The sequence below is a fragment of the Neomonachus schauinslandi genome, chromosome 6, assembly GCF_002201575.2.
Source record: "Neomonachus schauinslandi chromosome 6, ASM220157v2, whole genome shotgun sequence".
In the NCBI taxonomy this organism is placed as follows: Eukaryota; Metazoa; Chordata; class Mammalia; order Carnivora; family Phocidae; genus Neomonachus; species Neomonachus schauinslandi.
In genome coordinates this window covers 6,286,862-6,305,394 of record NC_058408.1, presented here as the reverse complement: position 1 = coordinate 6,305,394, position 18,533 = coordinate 6,286,862, and the positions used below count along the sequence as shown (strand labels likewise).

The window sequence follows — 18,533 nt, the reverse complement described above, 5'->3', positions numbered from 1 at the left end:
AAAGGTGTGCAGAGGGGTGCATGTCAAAGAACTTGGGTGGGAGGTAAGAGCCTACGAGTCCCAGAAATGCCAGATATGGATGAAACCAGCCCTATACTGGTCAGTCCTCCATGGCTTATCTTCGGTTCCCTCCAGAAGTTCACTCACAAGCTCCACATACTTCCTCCTTCTGCTTTTCCAGCAGTAACATTAAGTATTAGGTGTCCACATCTAGAAGGCACGATGACCCTCCCTCAGCCCGAGTTTTAGAGAGCACACTGCCTGCTAAACCATCTTAGAGGTAGGTCCTCTATTTCCAGAAGAATCTGGTAGCTGATCACGTCTTTCTTGTTGGGTCCACATCTTTTTTGTTGGGTCTCTGGGACATTTTTAAGAATCAAGATCCCCCCTCCCCCACCGCCCCAGGCAAGGCTGGCAAGAGGCACCCGGCCAGCACCTAGCCTGCGTATCTGAAACATTATTTCTAGAGTTCGTGTCTTGACAAGCCATGGCTTTTAATACCCCGGTCTTAAGAAGTGAAGATGCAACTCAACGTCCTCTTCGGAACTGGAACACGCCTCTCATCCGATCTCTGTGCACAGCCTCCCAGATGGCTCTTCTAGGCTCTGTGGGCACAGGGCCCACCCGTGAAAGCATGACCAAATGGCTGCCCCAGAATCTCGTTGACGGTGACAATGCAGGTGTCCCTCCTGACAATAGCTGGTGGAATGCTCCGGAGTGCTTCCACACAGAGAGGGGCAAGACAGGCATGAAATGGGCCCCGGTACTAGCCACTGCCAGTACCACCTGAGGGCCGTTTAGAAGAGCTCGTGGGCTGGACGCGTTCGGCCCCCACTTCCCCCGGCCTGGTGCGCAGGTGTCTCAGACCCTTTCCAGTCCAAGAGGAAGTACTCCAATTGCAGGTCTGTTGGAAACTACAGAAATCAAAGGAAATCGAGTATCTGAACATGCGTAAATATTATCCTGAAACCGTTGGTTTATATGCCAACTGCGCTTGACTTGGACAACCCAGGTTATTGTGCTCACTGGGGGAGACAAGATGGATCTGGAGGCAGGAGACATAATGGGAAGTGACCAGGAGAACAGAGGGCAGGGGCTCACAGGGACGAGCCCTCCTTTTTCCCAGGCTGTGCTGCTCTGGGGGGGCAGGCAGGCTCAGGAGGAAGCATCTGTGTCCCGCAGGATAGACATCGAGTCTGCTCAGGCTTTGCCAGGGGGCGAGGAACAAACAGGCCCGTCGGAGCCACCAGCCTCCCGCAGAGCCCAGGCCAGCTCTGGAGGCCACGCCAACAAGCCTGGCTCTCACCCTCCGCACAGCCAGGCTGACCTGATGTGTTTGCTTTGCCAGACGGGGCCCCACCACAAGGCCAGATTAAGTCCTCCAGGAGCTGACCTTTTAGGGAACGAAACAATGCGTGTCCTGGACCACAAGCCGCTGACGAGAAAGACCGCGGTAACGAGCCAGCAACCTGGAAACAGAGCCTGGGGACCCTGTGTCAGAACGGCGTGCGTGCCAACCAGCGGCGTGCGTGCCAACCGGCGGGGCCCGCGAAGGGGGTGCTGGGGAGGGGGAGGTACTCAGGGGCAACGGGAGCCAGGAGGAAAGCTCAGAAAGCCACAGGGGATAATACCGCTGGGAAGGCTGAGGGCGCCTGAGAACAGAGCATATCCTGAGTCCCTGGTGCTTCCCTGTCCCCCCGCCACCGCCCACCCCCCAGGTCCCGGGACCGCCTCCTGACCCCGTGTGTCTCCGTCCCCCACACTGGGCGTCTGCAAAGGGGCAGCAGGGGTCTGCACCAACTGAGTGTATCTAACGGAGGGACAAGCCCCGCCTGGGCTTGAGGCTGCACCGCAGACGCAGAAGTAATAGGTCTCTCTCAGGAGGCGGGAAGGGTCGGGGCTATACCCCCCCAACCCCGCACACAACAGTCTACTTCCATGACAATGTCGAGCTCCCTGAAGAACCCCTGGATTTTGTACAGGGTCCCTGGTTCCTCAGTCACCTTGTCTACTAACGATTTGTCTGGGGATGTGCTCTCTCACCTGCAACATCCAAAGCTGGCCACACACGCTCACTGGGAAATCCATTTTGCCCCACTCCTCCCCACTGTCCCCCCCACCCCCAGTGCCTACAGTTATGAGTCAAGATGCCCAGACATGACTTCAGCAGGAGAGGAGATTCAGTTTGCAAAAGCAGATAGGGATGCTCTTGCTGGGCGAGTCCTCGGCTTACATTCGGCTGTGTTCACTGTCCTAGAACAGGTCTGCCCGGCTTCCTGGGAGCAATGGCAGAGAACTGAACGGCAAGCTCTGGTCATGCCATCAGGCATTTTCATCACGTTCTGCCGGTAGTCTTGGTTTCACGAGCACAAACCCATCTCTACAACCAAACCGTAAGCATCTCAACCAAAGGCATGGCCTTACTTACGGAGGTAGTAAGAACCTGAGGATGCCCATGGCCATAGCGGCATCCCTGACAAGAGCCAAAAGGTGGAGGCAACCCAAGTGCCTAAGAGTAGCCAACTGCAGAGAGACAGAAAGAAGGACGGTGGCTGTCAGGGCCTGGGGGAGGGGAGGGGAAGGGAGGAGGAGTTCGTGTTTCACGGGTATGGGCAGGGTTTCCGTTCTGGAAGCCAAGAAGGTTGGCAGATGGATCGTGGTGATGGCTGCAGGGCAGTATGAATGCCATATGCAAACGCCATAGAGCGGTTTTTAAAGAACGGTGGAAGCGTTAAATGTTATGTATATCTTACCACAATAAAAAGATGAAAATCTGTAAACACAGTACAAAAATACATCCCTCATCACGCGGATCCACTTTAGCTCTGCTTGCCCGTTTCTGTCCCTCTCCCACGTGCACGTGAAACATGCCACCCTCTTCCATTCTTCCGGTTGCTATTTCCTGTGCCTGGGATGCGCTCCGCCCACCATCTGCTTGGTGAGCTCCTGCTTCTGGAATTATCCTGGGAGCCGTCTGCACAGCAAAGCCTCACAGGTCCGCTTCCTGCTTCCTCCCATGGGGCTGGGCCATCAGCGTGGATATGACAGCCATCCGCAAGCCTCTAGAATCATTCACCACCGACTGGTTGTTTACTTCCCCACTAGGCCAGGCCCACCCCCTCGAGAACAAGAAATACAACCTATCTGTATCCAAGAAAATAGCACCAGGACACAAGAGGGTGATAAATGAGTGTCAAATAAATTCATGCAGTTGACAGTGGTTATTCACAGACCCTGAAAGAAACATGACACTGTCCACGAGGGTAAAATAAATATTCCAGAAGTTAAGGGCGCCTGGGTGGCTCAGTTGGTTAAGCGACTGCCTTTGGCTCAGGTCATGATCCTGGAGTCCCGGGATCGAGTCCCGCATCGGGCTCCCTGCTCGGCAGGGAGTCTGCTTCTCCCTCTGACTCTCCTCCCTCTCATGCTCTCTCTCTCTCATTCTCTCTCTCAAATAAATAAATAAAATCTTTAAAAAATAAAAAATAAAAAATAAAAATATTCCAGAAGTTAATTAATGAAGGAACAACTGAAGTTATTAAAACCTAGATTCCATCCTATGGGCATAAGAACTTTGAGAAGATCTGACTTCCTGAATTCTTCCTTATTCCATAGCACACTGCTAAGCATCTTAATTTTTGCTTGATCCATACCTCATTTAATAAAATAATTTAGCCTCCATTATTGGTCAAGGCTGTTCCCAATCATCTGATGGCACCGTCAGAGGTAAGGCATGGGGGAATGATCCTGCAGAGGAACCTCTGTTCTCTGGGCTGCCCCGCTTCCCTAAGTTCTGGCTCCTGTGCCTGCAGAGCCAAAATCTGAGGGACAGGGTGCTCAGGAACCATGGCAGCCCCTGACCCTGCTGGGTAGCTCAGTGACTTGCATTGCTCATTCATATGAAGCTATAGAAATGTGAGCAAGACACAACATCACTTGGCATCAGGGAAATACAAGTCAAAACCACAATGAGATACCACCTCACACCAGTCAGAATGGCTAAAATTAACGACAGACGTTGGTGAAGATGCAGAGAAAGCGGAACCCTCCTACACTGTTGGTGGGAATGCAAGCTGGTGCAGCTACTCTGGAAAACAGTATGGAGGTTCCTCAAGACGTTAAAAATGGAGCTACCCTACAGCCCAGCAATTGCGCTACTAGGTATCTACCCCAAAAATACAAATGTAGTGATCCAAAGGGGCACCTGCACCCCAATGTTTATAGCAGCAATGTCCACAGTAGCCAAACTATGGAAAGAGCCTAGATATCCATCGACAGATGAATGGATAAAGAAGATGTGGTGCGTGTATATATATACCCACACACACACAATGGAATACTACTCAGACATCAAAAACATTGAAATCTTGCATTAGCAATGATGTGGATGGAACTAGAGGGGCTTATGCTGAGCGAAATAAGTCAATCAGAGAAAGATAATTATCAGATGATCTCACTCATAAGTGGAATTTAAGAAACAAAACAGGATCATAATGGAAGGGAGGGAAAAATAAAACAAGAAGAAATCAGAGAGGGAGACAAACCTTAAGAGACTCTTAATCATAGGAAACAAACTGAGGGTTGCTGGAGGCGGGGTGGAGGAGGGATGGGGTAACTGGGTGATGGGCATTAAGGAGGGCACATGATGTAATGAGCACTGGGTTATTAAATAAGACTGATGAATCACTGAACTCTACATCTGAAACTAATAATCCACCATGTTAATTAACTGAATTTACATTTTAAAAAGTTTACAAATCATAAAAAAAAAAATGTGAGCAAGACAAAGACCACAGTCGGTACTAAATCCAAATTTTGGAATATCTATGAGGTTTCCTGTGAACACTAGGTGGAGACATTTAGTTCCTAGCTATCAACCTCAAGCCCAGCATAACTCATTTTAGCAACAGACCTATAAGTGAAAGTTGAGTGTAAATAAAATCTCTATAAGCGGCAAAATACTTAAAAGGAACCAGAGGAGCTTTTTTTTTAAAGAAAGGAATATTCATTGCCACTGTATCATAAATGTAGAGTTTTAAATATTTACCCAGCTCTGTAGACCAGGAGATCTAAAACTCAAGTTTTAAATTCTGCTTGGCATACCTGATTTTTTAAAAAAGCAAAATTCCAGACCCAGCCCTCAGAGATGCTCATTCAGCAGATCTGGGATTGGGCCAGAAGTTGGCATTTTTGGGGGGATACTGGCGGTTATATAGATCGCACCATTGAGAAACACCACTCTAGGTCCCAGAAGCGTATTTAAGAACTCGTTCATATTTTCATTGGCATCTAGAATCGCCTTAGACGAAATCAGTGTGTCTTGTTCATACAGGTACTATATTTTAAAGTATGGATACTACTCTTAATAATTAAAATACAGATTCTTATAAAGGCACCACTGCTCTTTGCTGTCATCCATTTCTTAAATCAAAGGCAGCTAAAATTACAACTATTATATAGGGAGAGAATTCTGCTGTGTGGTTCCTACATTGCATTTTATGCATTTTTGTAGCTCTGAAATATTTCAATAACAAAGTTTCAGGGGAATGCTTGGGCTTGAAATGTTTGGGACCACAACCATTGACCAAACATCGCATCTTAGGAATGAAGAAAGCCACTGCCCAAAGATGGCCCCCAGAAAAGTTCCTCAGCTTCATGAGCAGAAAACCTGAGTCTGGAAGCCACTTCTTCTGACCCCTGCCCTGTCCTCTTGGTGTTGCCCAACATCTGTTCTTTTCACAGGCTCTAGCAAATGAAGTGATTCATCCATTCCTCCATGCATTCAATATACGTGTAATGAGCTCTCTGGTGTGCAAGCAACCCATCTTACAACAGAAAGAAAAGGAGGAAGAATTAGAAATTGACTTCACAGAATCTGGAACATTCTCAGGCTGCTCAGTGGGAAGCCTGCAATGCCTCCCTTCCCCACCCACCACCCAATTCTTTCCCACACCACTCGCACTGGCTGCTCTCATTTCCTCTGTTGCTTCCTACCCTGTTCCACACCCAGGGACACAGGTCAGCAACCCGGGAAGGGCGCAGAATGCCAACGAGGTCACGAACACATGGCAAAGGGGCTCTCTGAATGTAGGCGGGCCTTTGCAGCAGGAAATACCCAAGTTCTTGCTGTTTGGAACATCGAGGAAGGGGTGAGAGAGGTCGATCCCGACACAGGCGTTCCGGGGGAGGGAGGCATCTGCAGCATCAGGAGACCGGCAAGCTGGCTGAGAGCGAAGCCTACAGGCACCCGGACGGCAGGCAGCAGCAGAGCCTCGAGTGTGGGCCATCTGGGGGCTGCGTGCTCAGGGGAGCCTGTGAGGGTGACTGGTCCCCGGGGAGAGAGGAGGAGACAGGCCCTGGACCACAGCCATCACCGTTTCTGGCGGGGAGCATGTGGACAGGTCACGGGGGGCTGGACAACAACCCAAATGATTAAGGGGCCCGAAGGGGTGACTTATGGAGCAGGGTAAGTACCAGCACCAAGAGTAAGCCAGTGCTCTCAGGTTGCTTTCCCCTCTGCCGGCTCTAAAGGCCCGTTAAAAGTACCTGTTAGAACCTTTGCAGCACAGGGCGCCTGGGTGGCTCAGTTGGGTAAGCGACTGCCTTCGGCTCAGGTCATGATCCTGGAGTCCCGGGATCAAGTCCCGCATCGGGCTCCTTGCTCAGCGAGGAGTCTGCTTCTCCCTCAGACCCTCCCCCCCTCATGCTCTCTCATTCTCTCTCTCTCAAATAAATAAATAAAATCTTTAAAAAAAAAAAAAAAAAAGAACCTTTGTAGCACAGATCGAGGCAGAGGTGGGTGAAGAGCCAGAAATAAAGCAGCAGCCCTGACTATGACCCCTGGGACCCGTTCTGTCTTCCCCTGCGGTATCCAATCCAGACGCTCCTCTGGACGGCTGTGGCTCGGAATCAGGGAGACAGGAACATTAAAGCAGCCCTTCAGAGGAAGAAAGAAAAATGCTTCAACAGTGTAACTCGTACACACACACGCGCGCACACAACCAGGAGTAGAAGTCTGCTAGTATTTAGGAGAGCCGTGAATCGAGGATTTAGGGTTTTCTTCCTCAGACCAAAATGGATTATGAGACAATAATGAATCCTTCTATCTCTCTAAGGATAGTATCTGTAAAAGAAGGCCATCGATCATGCGTTGTGACCACCCCAGGCAACCTCATCATGCGCCGTGTGCATCCCACACCCACCTTGCAAAGTTAAATGAAACCTTTCATGTCAAGGGTTCTGAGGTTCCCTGAAGAAGGCACACTTGTACACTTAGCTCTGTGACCTGGGGCAGAACACTTAACCTCTCTGGGAACCATCCTTCCCTGCTGTGAATGAGGGTACTGGGCTGGATTACGTCTGAGACCTGCCCCAGTTCTCAGCGTGACTCCATGCAATCCAGCCCTCAGAGCCCTTGCAGCAAGCGTTAGGGGGATGGACCCACGCCCAACCCAGAAGCAAGGGAAGAGGATGGAAGGGAGAAAGCATGCAACGGACAGGGGAGGGTTCTCAACTGGAGAACAAATTATTAGGGTTTTGCACAGAAAGCTGGGGGAGGGGGTTGTTACATTCTTTAGGGTTTTGACAAAAGTGAAAAGCAGAGGGGGCAGAGGCTGAACCTCATCCTGGCCACCAGCACTGAAGGTTCCAAAAGACCAAGAGTAGAAATGGGAACCCCAAGAAAGACCAGGAGCATAGATCTAGCACTGGGCTGTAAGAATGAAGAAAATGCGCAGATAAAATTCCTGTAGAGACTGAGAAGCAGAATAAATAAGTGGTCTCTCAATCCCCTGCTTTCAACGAGGACAGTGCAGGTGAGCACACAGGATGCTGCAGATGGAGAAGCCTACCTCGTACCAGAGAGCCAGGCAGAACCAGGGCACAGGAGCTAGAAGGGAATTTGGAGGTCAGGTAGCCATTCAGGGGGCTCCCCCCTTCCCCACCTCTCCTAAGTCTTTGTTCCAGGACTCTCCCTCCTAAGCTTGGACCCATCAGCACAGTGCAGAGGTGAGGAGAGATTTGAGAAAACTGTTTGCACTTGCCCACGAGGGTCGGACGTTTTCAGGTTTTAGGGGGGAAACAGTGGGCAGAACAGGTGACTGCGATGAATGTTCGGGGTATAATGAAAGACAGGAAGAAGGGTCACTCTTGGGAGACCTGAAGACACTACTTGAGAAGGAGAATTGGGAGGGTACTTGGACTAATGGTGTTGTCTCTGTCAAGTGATCATTCAGCCTTTAAGAGGATAGCGGCAGTTGTGTTTGAAAAGCAGTTTCTCACAATGAGTCTGAAATCTACTCTCAGAAGCTTCCACTTACGATTCTTTAAAGTGGTGCTTCTCAAACCTTAAGGTCCGTGTGACTCACCGGGGGATCTTACTAAGTCACAGCCTGGGGAGGCGGGGGTGGGGCACGGATGCATTTCTAACAAGGTTCCAGGTGGTGCTGACGCTACGGGTCCACGGACCACACTTTGATTAGCAAGGCTCTAGAACCAGAGTGCATACATCCAAAAGGTATTCGGAAACCTTAACTGTCTGAATCAATGATCTCTAAAGGGTTTTTTTTGTTTTTTTTTAATGCTAATATTCTATGATTCCTACCGATTGTAACGTCAATATCCTGATTACATAAAAACTGAGACAGGGTGTTCCTCATAAACAGCCACTTTGATGGCCAAAAATCAAACTCTAATATGATAAAAATGATTACAAAAAACAGTATCCAGAGCACAAGTTCCCAGAAAGGAGGGCAATCTGAAGAGTTATTGACTTGTTTCCAAGCATAATAATTTCCTACTGTCAGCAGGTGGCAATATTTCCTCCAGGTCCAAGGGATTGCAAAGTGCAGCAAAGGTTCTCCACCTTGGCTGTGCAACAGGACCACTTGGGATGCGGACAAAATACTAGTATCTGGATCCCACCCCCAGAAATTCTGATTTCATTGGTTTGGTGTGCAGCCTGGACACTGTGATTTTCAAAAGCTCCCTAGGTGATTCTAAGGTACTAGAGTAAGATGTCGCAAACCCAGAGGAACCAAGAGGCAAAGAGGGGTTAAGAGGTAAATGCTGGCCATCCCATCATCAGACGCATCACATAATCTCCATCCCATTTCATCGATCCTTCCAGCCCATTACCAACAGGTTACAGGTTGTTATACAGAATTCCTAGGCATGACACCAAAAATATCCAGCAAAGAAAACATTTTGATAAATTAGACTTCATCAAAAATTTTTTTAAAAACTTATTCTGTGGAAGCCAGTTTGAAGTGCATAAAAGGACAAGCTACGGACCAGGAGATGTATTCGCAAGTTACACATCTGACAAAAGACACATCCAGAATATCTAAGGAATACTCAAAACTCATTAAAAAAAATTCCAAGTAAAAACTGGGTGAGAGACAAACAGAACTTCATCAGAGGACATAGGAAGGCAGAGAAGCACATGAAAAGAAGCCAACAAGGTTTGGAGGTCGGGTCAGAGTTGCTGTGTGACAGGAGGAACCATAACCATAGTGACTCTTGCTTAGGAAAGGAGGGTACAAAATTATTTTTGTCCATTGGAACTTCTGAAGTCTACATCTTGAGCGTCAGGGTCTACTGAGATGCGTCCAGACCTCATCACAGCTCCCTAAGACAATAGCATAGTCCCCCAAGGCAGGAATAACGGCTTCCCATGATAAGATGCTCAATGTCATTAGCCATCAGGGAAATGCAAATGAGACCACAATGAGATCCCACTCCGTACTAATTAGAATAGCTAAAGTAAAAAAAAAAAAAAAAAGGAAAATGCTACCACCACCAAGCACTAGCGAGGATGGAACACAACTGGGCCTCTTGTATGCTGCTCTTGGAAAATGTCAAATAACACACCCATTCTGGAACACTGTTGTGCAGTTTCTTGTAAAGTTAAACATACACTTACCATATGGCCAGCAATACCTCAGCTAGGTATTTACCCTCGAGAAATAAAAACTTAGGTTCCCACAAAAACTCGTACATGAAACACTAGCAGCTCTATTTATGATCACCAAAATTAGAAACAACCCAGATATCCTTCCAACAGGTAAATAAACTGTGGTACAGCTACATAATGGAATACTACTCCAAAGTCGTAAGGAAAATATGTAGTTCAAGTGTGATGTGTATCGTTGTTATTAAAAAAAAAAAAAAATCACAGGTGGGAATGCAAACTGGCCAGCCACTCCGGAAAACAATATGGAGGTTCCTCAAAAAGTTAAAAATAGAGCTACCCTACGACTCAGCAATTGCACTACCAGGCACTTACCCAAAGAATACAAAAATACTAATTCAAAGGGATACATGCATCCCTGATACTTAGAGTGGCAGCATCTACAGTAGCCAAATCATGGAAACAGCCCAAGTGTCCATCGACTGATGAACGGATAAAGAAAATGTGGCGTATATATACAATGGAATATTATACACAGCCATCCGAAAGAATGAAATCTTGCCATTTGCAATGACATGGATGGAGCTAAAGGGTAGCATGCTAACTGAAATAAATCAGTGAGAGAGACAAACACCATATGATTTCACTCATATGTGGAATTCAAGAAACAAAGCAAATGAGCAAAAGAGACACAAACCAAGAAACAGGCTCTTAACTCTAGAGAACACACTGCTGGTCACCAGAGGGGAGGTGGGTGGGGGGATGGGGAGAACAGGTGATGGGGATTAAGGAGGGCTCTTGTGATGAGCACCCGGTGATGCACGCGAGTGTTGAAGCACTATATGGTGCACCGGAACCTAAGACTACACTATGTGTTTACTAACTGGAATTTAAAAACTTACAAAAAAAAAAAATCACAGGTAAATTGGTTGGAGGGTTAAAAAAAACCTAACATATGAAAATGAACTACTGATTCCCACAAAATCTGGAAGCACCTCAAAGACATTATGCTTTTGCAATGTCCACAATAGCCAAACTATGGAAAGAGCCTAGAAGTCCATCAACAGATGAATGGATAAAGATTGGGGTGGGGTGGGATGGGATGGGGGGTGGGGGTGTGTATGTGTACACATACATACAATGGAATATTATGCAGCCATCAAAAATTTGAAATCTTGCCATTTGCAACGACGTGGATGGAACTAGACGGTATTATGCTGAGCGAAATAAGTCAATCAGAGAAAGATAAGTATCATATGATCTCACTGATATGAGGAATTTGAGAAACAAGACCGAGGATCATCAGGGAAGGGAGGGGAAAATGAAACAAGACAAACCAGAGAGGGAGACAAACCATAAGAGAATCTCAGGAAACAAACTGAGGGTTGCTGGAGTGGGGAGGGGTGGGAGGGATGGGGTGGCTGGGTGATAGACATTGGGAAGGGTATGTGCTATGGTGAGCGCTGTGAATTGTAGAAGACTGATGAATCACAGACCTGTACCCCTGAAACAAATAATACATTATATGTTAATTAAAAAAAAGACATTATGCTTTGCATGAAAAAGGCAGTCTCAAAGGTTATATCGTGTACAAGTCCAGTTATAGGACAGTCTCAAAAAAGGTAAAACTGGTGACAGAGAACAAATGGGTAGTTGCCAGGGGTTAGGGCTGGGGAGAGGGTACGGCCATGAAGGGATAGCACCACGGAGAGGAGGGGGTGACGGAGACAGTTCTGCACCCTGACTGTGGTCATGGCTACAAGAGTCTATAGGCTAAAATTCATAAAACTATACCATAAAATCTATTTTACCCTGTTAATTTTAAAAATTAATGAAATTTAAAATTTTTAAAAATAGTTCAAATTTTAAATTTTAAGTTAATTTAAAAAATAAAATGAAAACCAAAATGCTGGATGAAACATCGGGATGGGGGGATGCCTCCGACGAACTCCTCTTCAGGAGACCTCCACACGCACCTCCAGGACGGGAACAGACTGTGAGGAGCACTGTTCCCACCGCAGAGCAAACGAGAGAGAGAGTTCCAGACCCTCGCCCTTGACCTGGGAGTACAGGCCAGGAGAACCTCACACCAGCCTGAGGAGATCGGGAAGACCTCCCAGCCACAGGACTCCCCCTACCCCCGGCTCACGCACAGCCCGCCCAGACACCTGCTGGATCGCTGGGCTGGGGCGACGGACACCCTCAAGGTCACCCCACTGCTTGCATCCAGGGTCAACTCTGGTAACCTGGCACCTTCAGGAGGCCATTTCTGCGGCCCTGGGGGCGGACACCCCTTCCCTTAGGGAACTATCATCAAGACTGGACATGTCTCTATAAACCCTGGCACTCAGGGCCAAACTCCAACACTGCAACTGCACTCCACCACAATCCAGATCTTCTTGAAACACTACATATAACAGGTTCTCACCAATAACTTTATGTAAAAATGCACTGCCTAAACAAGAAACTCAAAACCCAATATTCAACATTTTCTGCCAACTGACCGGAAGTGGCCAATTTCCCTTCTACCAAACTACTCCCTGACACAAACCTGTCTAAGCTTGATTCTTCAGAGCCCTGGGCTTGGGAGAGAGCCTCAAAGACCCCTCCTCAGGGCTGAGAAACCACACAGGCAGAAATGTGCAGCCCCCCACAACCTGCAGCCTACAGCTCTCATGTTTAATATGTTGGGGTTCCACATAATATTGTTTGACAAATGAGTTCTTAACTTTTTAAAGATTTTATTTATTATAGAGCGAGCGAGAGCACATTAGCCGGGGGGGGGGGAGGAGGGAGAGGGAGAAGCAGACTTCCCACTGAGCAGGGAGCCCAGTGAGGGGCTCCATCCCAGAACCCTGAGATCATGACACCTCAAATTTTTCTTTTAGAAAGTTATGACCTTGGGGCACCTGGGTGGCTTAATCAGTTAAGCACCTGTCTTCAGTTCAGGTCATGATCTTGGGGTCCTGGGATCGAGCCCCACATCGGGCTCCCTGCTAAGCAAGGAGTCTGCTTCTCTCTCCCCCTTTGCCCCTCCCTCCCGCTCGCGCGCTCTCTCAAATTAAAAAAAATAAAAATTTGAAAGTCACTGACCTACATGAAGTACTATGTTGCAACCATTCAAATGCACTGTGGTTTATTCACTGTCTATTCTGAAGATACCCAGGATTTTTTTGGGGGGGGGTCTGCACCGTTACTTACGTAATTACTACCTTAAAACTCCCTCAGTCCCTTTATCGATCCAAAGTATTCTCTTAAGTTCTCCTTCAAATAGCACTTCCTAAACACCCACCCTGACTACCATAACCTGAAGGAATTTCTTCCATACTGCTATGGCAATTAGCACTCAGGGGACTGGTTTTGTAACAATGCTATATATAAAATGCATCTTACACTCTTAACTTGGAACATGTCCTGTCTCATCTTCTCAACCGGACTAAGTTCTTTGAAGGCAGGTGCTATGTAGGTTCAGCTTTATATCCAATGTAGCATCTATTATAGGATTTTCAGCCAAATAGAAGGACTTGATCTGACAATGTAGAAATCGCACTCTGGCCGCAGCATTGAGAGGCCGGGGAGGAAGCAAGGAACGCTCCAAGGAGACCAGCTGTCCCACACTACCCACACCTACAGGCAGACAGATCCCACGCAGGAGGAATACCACCAGGGGGAGAGGCTCTTGGCTAGCCGCCATTTAATTCTGGAGAAAGACAGTCTTCTCAATACAGCCAAGTTCTCCCTCCATTTATTTTTCCTTTTTAAATATTTGGTTATTCTAATGGCTATCAAAAGGATAGTCACAGACCATCAAATCTGAGAACGTAGGTTCATGCCCCTGACTCCCGAGCCTGACACTTTGAAAAGTTATTTGAGTTCAGGAAACACACACAGACTCTGCCTGTTTGACCTATTTCTCTGTTCCTAAGAGCTTAACAACTTTTAGGAAATCAGGCTACTGACTGGACCACAGGTAAATTGCATACTTTCCTACTTTTTCAAAGGAAAATTGAAAAAGGAGAAAGAACAGTAGCTATGGAGCCCCTTAGAAAATTATCTCGGTCACCCTGTTCGTAGCAATCACCACATTGTGAATCAAATCAAAGGCTCTTCTATGACTAAGTTCCAAAATAATATGTCATCTTAACAATTTATTGGCTTGGAATAATTGTGCCAAAAAAGAGAACTATTTTTCTCCAGGCTAAAATGAGCTGAGTTCCTTTTATTTCTTCCCATCCCTTTCCTGATCAGGATGATACTCAGTTGTGACCAATTACATTCAGACCACCGCTCAAAAATGAACACTGATCTTTTTTTCAAACTTGAATGTGTTTATCCATTCCAGTTCCCAAAATATCAGCCATGATCTCTTTCTTAAAATGTTTCAAATTATTCTCAAAAAGGTGTACAAAAGTCCCTCGTTTCATATCTCTGTATATTTCCACTCCCCCTCCAGCCACTGCGAAGATAAAAGGAGATCCAATTTTAAAACAGGGACATTATATTTGCTACTGAATAATTAAGATAACCAAGGGTCTGGTAAAGGGGTATTTTACCATGAGAAACTGGCTGCAAGATGACTGGCTGTTCCCGAATTCAACGGACTTAAATGACAGAGGAGTCCTCCCTGGTGACAGACGGTGGCCGCTTCTAAGGGGGAGAGGGGCAGCCCTATGGGCGGCTGCATTTGGACTCGGACTTGATCCCAGAGGTGCCTTGGTTTGCCTGGGTCGGCCTGGGGTACTCAGTGGGTCCTTTCAATGTGGAAACTTAAATCAATTTGGAAATTTTTCTTGTATTGCTTCTTTGACAATTTCCAATTTATTGTTTCTGCTTCAGAACTCATCAGATGTTGACCTTCCTAGAGTAGGAAGGTCAAATCCAAGAATCAGTCTTTTCTCTCTATCTGTTCTAACTTTTGGCTGCCTTTTTTCCTGAAATTTTTCAACCTTTCGACTTTTAGTTTGATTGTCATTTTTAATTTTGGAGCGTTCTCTGATTATTTCTTTTTCATAGCATCCTGTTTTTATTTTAGGATGTAGTGTCTTAATTTTCTAGGGGTTTTTGGGGTTGTTTTTCAGGTTCCTTTCTCATCTCTGCTGTGTCTGTTTTCCTCAGCTTCCTCCTTCCCCTTATTTTGGTCTGTATTATATTGGACAGTTTCCTCAAAGGTCTCATGATTTGGGGCAGCCTGCCCCTATTTCAGAAGGAGGAAGTCAAAAGCTGACTGGAAGTGCTCTGTGCGGGGGTGGGGCTGGTCACCAGGAAGGCCTCACTGACCAGGGAGCTTCGCTGCAGACTGATGAGGACACAGAGTGACCTTCTAGTTGCAGAAACCAAGTGTCAAGGCCTAAAGATCTTTTCTCTGGGACCATTCAGTTTCTCCAGAGAAAAAGCTTACCATCAATATTCCAAAAACAGGAGGGGGAGCTCTAGAGTTCCACCAGTTAAATAAGACGACTTCTACTTATGAACTTTTTTTAATTTTTATTTTTTGAGAGAGAGCACGTGCGTGCACGTGATAGAGGGGGAGAGGCAGAGGGAGAGGAAGAGAGAGAATCTCAAGCAGACTCCCTGCTAAGCTCAGAGTCTGACGGGGGGTGGGGGGCCCGCTCTCGATCTCAGGACCCTGAGATCATGACCTGAGCCAAAAATCAAGAGTCAGACACTCTACCCCCTGAGTTACCCGGGCACCCCTACTTATGAACTTTTTAAAACTGTGGTACCTTACCCTGCTTTTGCAACAACTGGTACCTCTATGTCTTGAGTCTGTCCAGAGTTTTCCCACATCAGTCAACTGACCTGTCACCTGAAGTTGCCTCTGTTCGATTAAAGCCATCAACACACCCACGAATTCCATCTTTTAAGAAGTCATTGAAATCTTTTTGTTGACTCTTTCCTCTCCCGTTCTCTGTTATTTCAGTGAGGCTTCAGAAGAGAGGGGAGATGAATACATACAGCTAATCCACCAGGTTTCATGACCATTCCCTAAGTCTGAGAAAATTCTACAGGATTCTCTGAACCAATTTGAGTGATGTTAAAACTAACAGAAGCAGCCTCTTCTCTCTTGAAATATTAGTCTGGAAGTACCGTTATATTAATGGCACCGATAGAAGCTCTTTGACCCATCTGCTAGTGTTTCCACTTACTGCAGGCTTACCACACACAGTTCTCTTTATTTGGCTGTGTCAAAAGTCCCTGTAATTACTCACTGCGTGTCATTATGATCTGTCTATATCTGTCTGATCCCGGTCACAAGAGGCAGACAAGAACAGGACGGACCACCCCACCACACTGTGCTACAGGAGAAAGCAGCTCTCATGCACAGGACCTGGTATCCCAATGTAAGGACACCATCCCCTTCAGAAACTGTAAGAAGGGTGTCAGCCTTCCACATGCCTTCCTAAGAAGCCACGTCACCACCAACTTGACTACGGAAGAGCCGTCGGGACATTGTGGCCTAACATTCCATGGCCCACTGCTGAAATGTGTGTCCTCGAGGAAGAAAGGGACAAAAGACCAGAACTCCAAGCATCCTGGTGAAATGTTTCAACAATTAATACATTCTTCTATCAGGACTAGTTAGAAACCCAGCACTCAACAGAAGGCAATGCAGAATTATTCCAGAATGTGAAGACAGACAGCCCTCCGGTCGAGGAGTTCAACAACAAAAGGAACCGTATATTTGAGACTCAGGAGTGAGGAAAGGCCAAGAACCAGAAGACAGACAAAGAGATTAAAACGTCATCTTCCTATAGCCATGTGAGAAGCGCTGGTCAAGGTCAATTACCATCAGGTGTCAGTATCAGCAGATTGGAAGAGAATTTAAAAGGGAGTAATTTTCTTAGCAGGCAATTCATGGTTATGGTACCTTCCTGGGAAGCACCAGAACTCGTTTGGCATTTCCGTACCCATCCCACCGTCTTGCTGACATTCTATTACTGGCGTTTCTCTTTCACGGTGAACTCTTTACTTGTTTGATATTTTGCTTCCTGAATAGAAGTGGAGAAGTAGTTGGACTCAAGACCTAGTTTAGCAATACAAGCGACAAGGCCTACCAGCTGGGCTGGATATCGACCAGGAGAATGAGCCGGGAACCGAGAGGGAGGTTTCTCTAATATTTGCACAACTGTATACACAGTGTGCCTGGCACTGGATCAGGATAACTGCAGTAGAAAAAGACCTATGGAGGAAGGGCTAGATTCTGGGCAGGACAATTCCAAGGGGTCTTTGAGAAATACAAGAGGACAGGTCAAGTAGGCAGTGGGGAAAAGAGGTCTAAGCCCGAAATATAAATTCTGGATTGCCTGTGTATAGCTGTGAATGTAAGGAGATTACCCAAGGAGAAAGTAAAGAGTGAAATAACTCCAGTCTTTACGGACCAGAATGGGAGGGTCCACTTCTCTACGAAACCGTAGGAAAACGCCATTTTGTAGACCAAAATGGTGGATTACCAGCAATTTCCATATGGTCCAATCCAATAGAAAGAATGGCCAGAGAGGGTAAGATCAGGAGAGTATATGATGTATTGTGTAAACCAAAAAATTTAAGAGACAATGATGGTCAGTGGCGACAATGTTCCTGAGAAATTTGGGAGGATGACTGAAAACATCCAACACACTTGGAGAGAGTGATCACTAGTTTCTTCAACAAGACTTACTCTGGCAGAAACACTGGGGCTGGAAGTCAGTTCAAGATGAGAGCGTGCTGAGAACTGTGGGGTATGGGCAGCAAGTGAGCCATTCTTCTCAATATCAAACAAGATAATATATCTAAAGAGATTAGAAGGGTGCCCGGCTCATTTAAAGGACTTGATAAATGGGTTAAGTGATTAAGTGTTGTTTTTTTAATGCGACTAGTAAGATTACTGGTCGCTCTAAGCCTCCCACGGCACTTTAAACAAAGCTTTGTACTTAGTTGGTACTCAATAAATATTTTGGATGTGATCACTGTTAAGCAGGAACAAAGGGATGCTAAATCATTCTATTCTACATAATTTGCAATTAAAAGTAGCTATAAATTCTTGGTGAACCAGATGCCCTATTTTCCCTTGTAAAAATATAAGCTAATCTAAATAGGATTCTGTATTCTTCATTCCTTCATGCTACGAATTAACAAAATCTTCTATTAGAATATCACTAGATTACTACCATGATGAAACTACTCGCCTACACACACACACACACACACACACACACAGGAAATGTGGCCTAAAAGGGAAACTGGTTATATTTTGTGACACAATTCACTGTTGTGAGATTTAATGAGGATACCACTGAGCGCCTCCGGCATCTGAAAACAAAGCTAATCTTGGAATCAGGAGCTGCTCTTTGCTGTGGTCAATGAAAGAAAGAGAGCTTCTGGAATATTCCAGAAAATACACCGGCCACAGGTTGGTATTCCTTTGGTTTATATTCATAGAAATCAATGCTTCTCCTATCCACAGGTACAATTTTGCAGCTTGAAGGACCCCATATCTAGCCACCATGCAGAGTGAAAGGTAAAGAGAACCTCAGGAAACCAAAGCAGGTGTGGGCTCCTGAAGGGGTCTTTATATACCTCCCTCTAGGGCAACCCCAGGGTGATTTACACTTTCTGCATTACCTGGAATGGTCTTTGCCCAGCT

General features: G+C 46.4%; 1 protein-coding gene across 2 annotated transcripts in view; it reads right to left on the bottom strand.

The window, feature by feature from the left end:
- The window catches only part of LOC110588187 (nitric oxide synthase 1 adaptor protein), a 261,046-nt gene that overhangs the window by 72,563 nt on the left and 169,950 nt on the right, over positions 1–18,533 (bottom strand). The gene's annotated exons all lie outside the window — the stretch shown is intronic.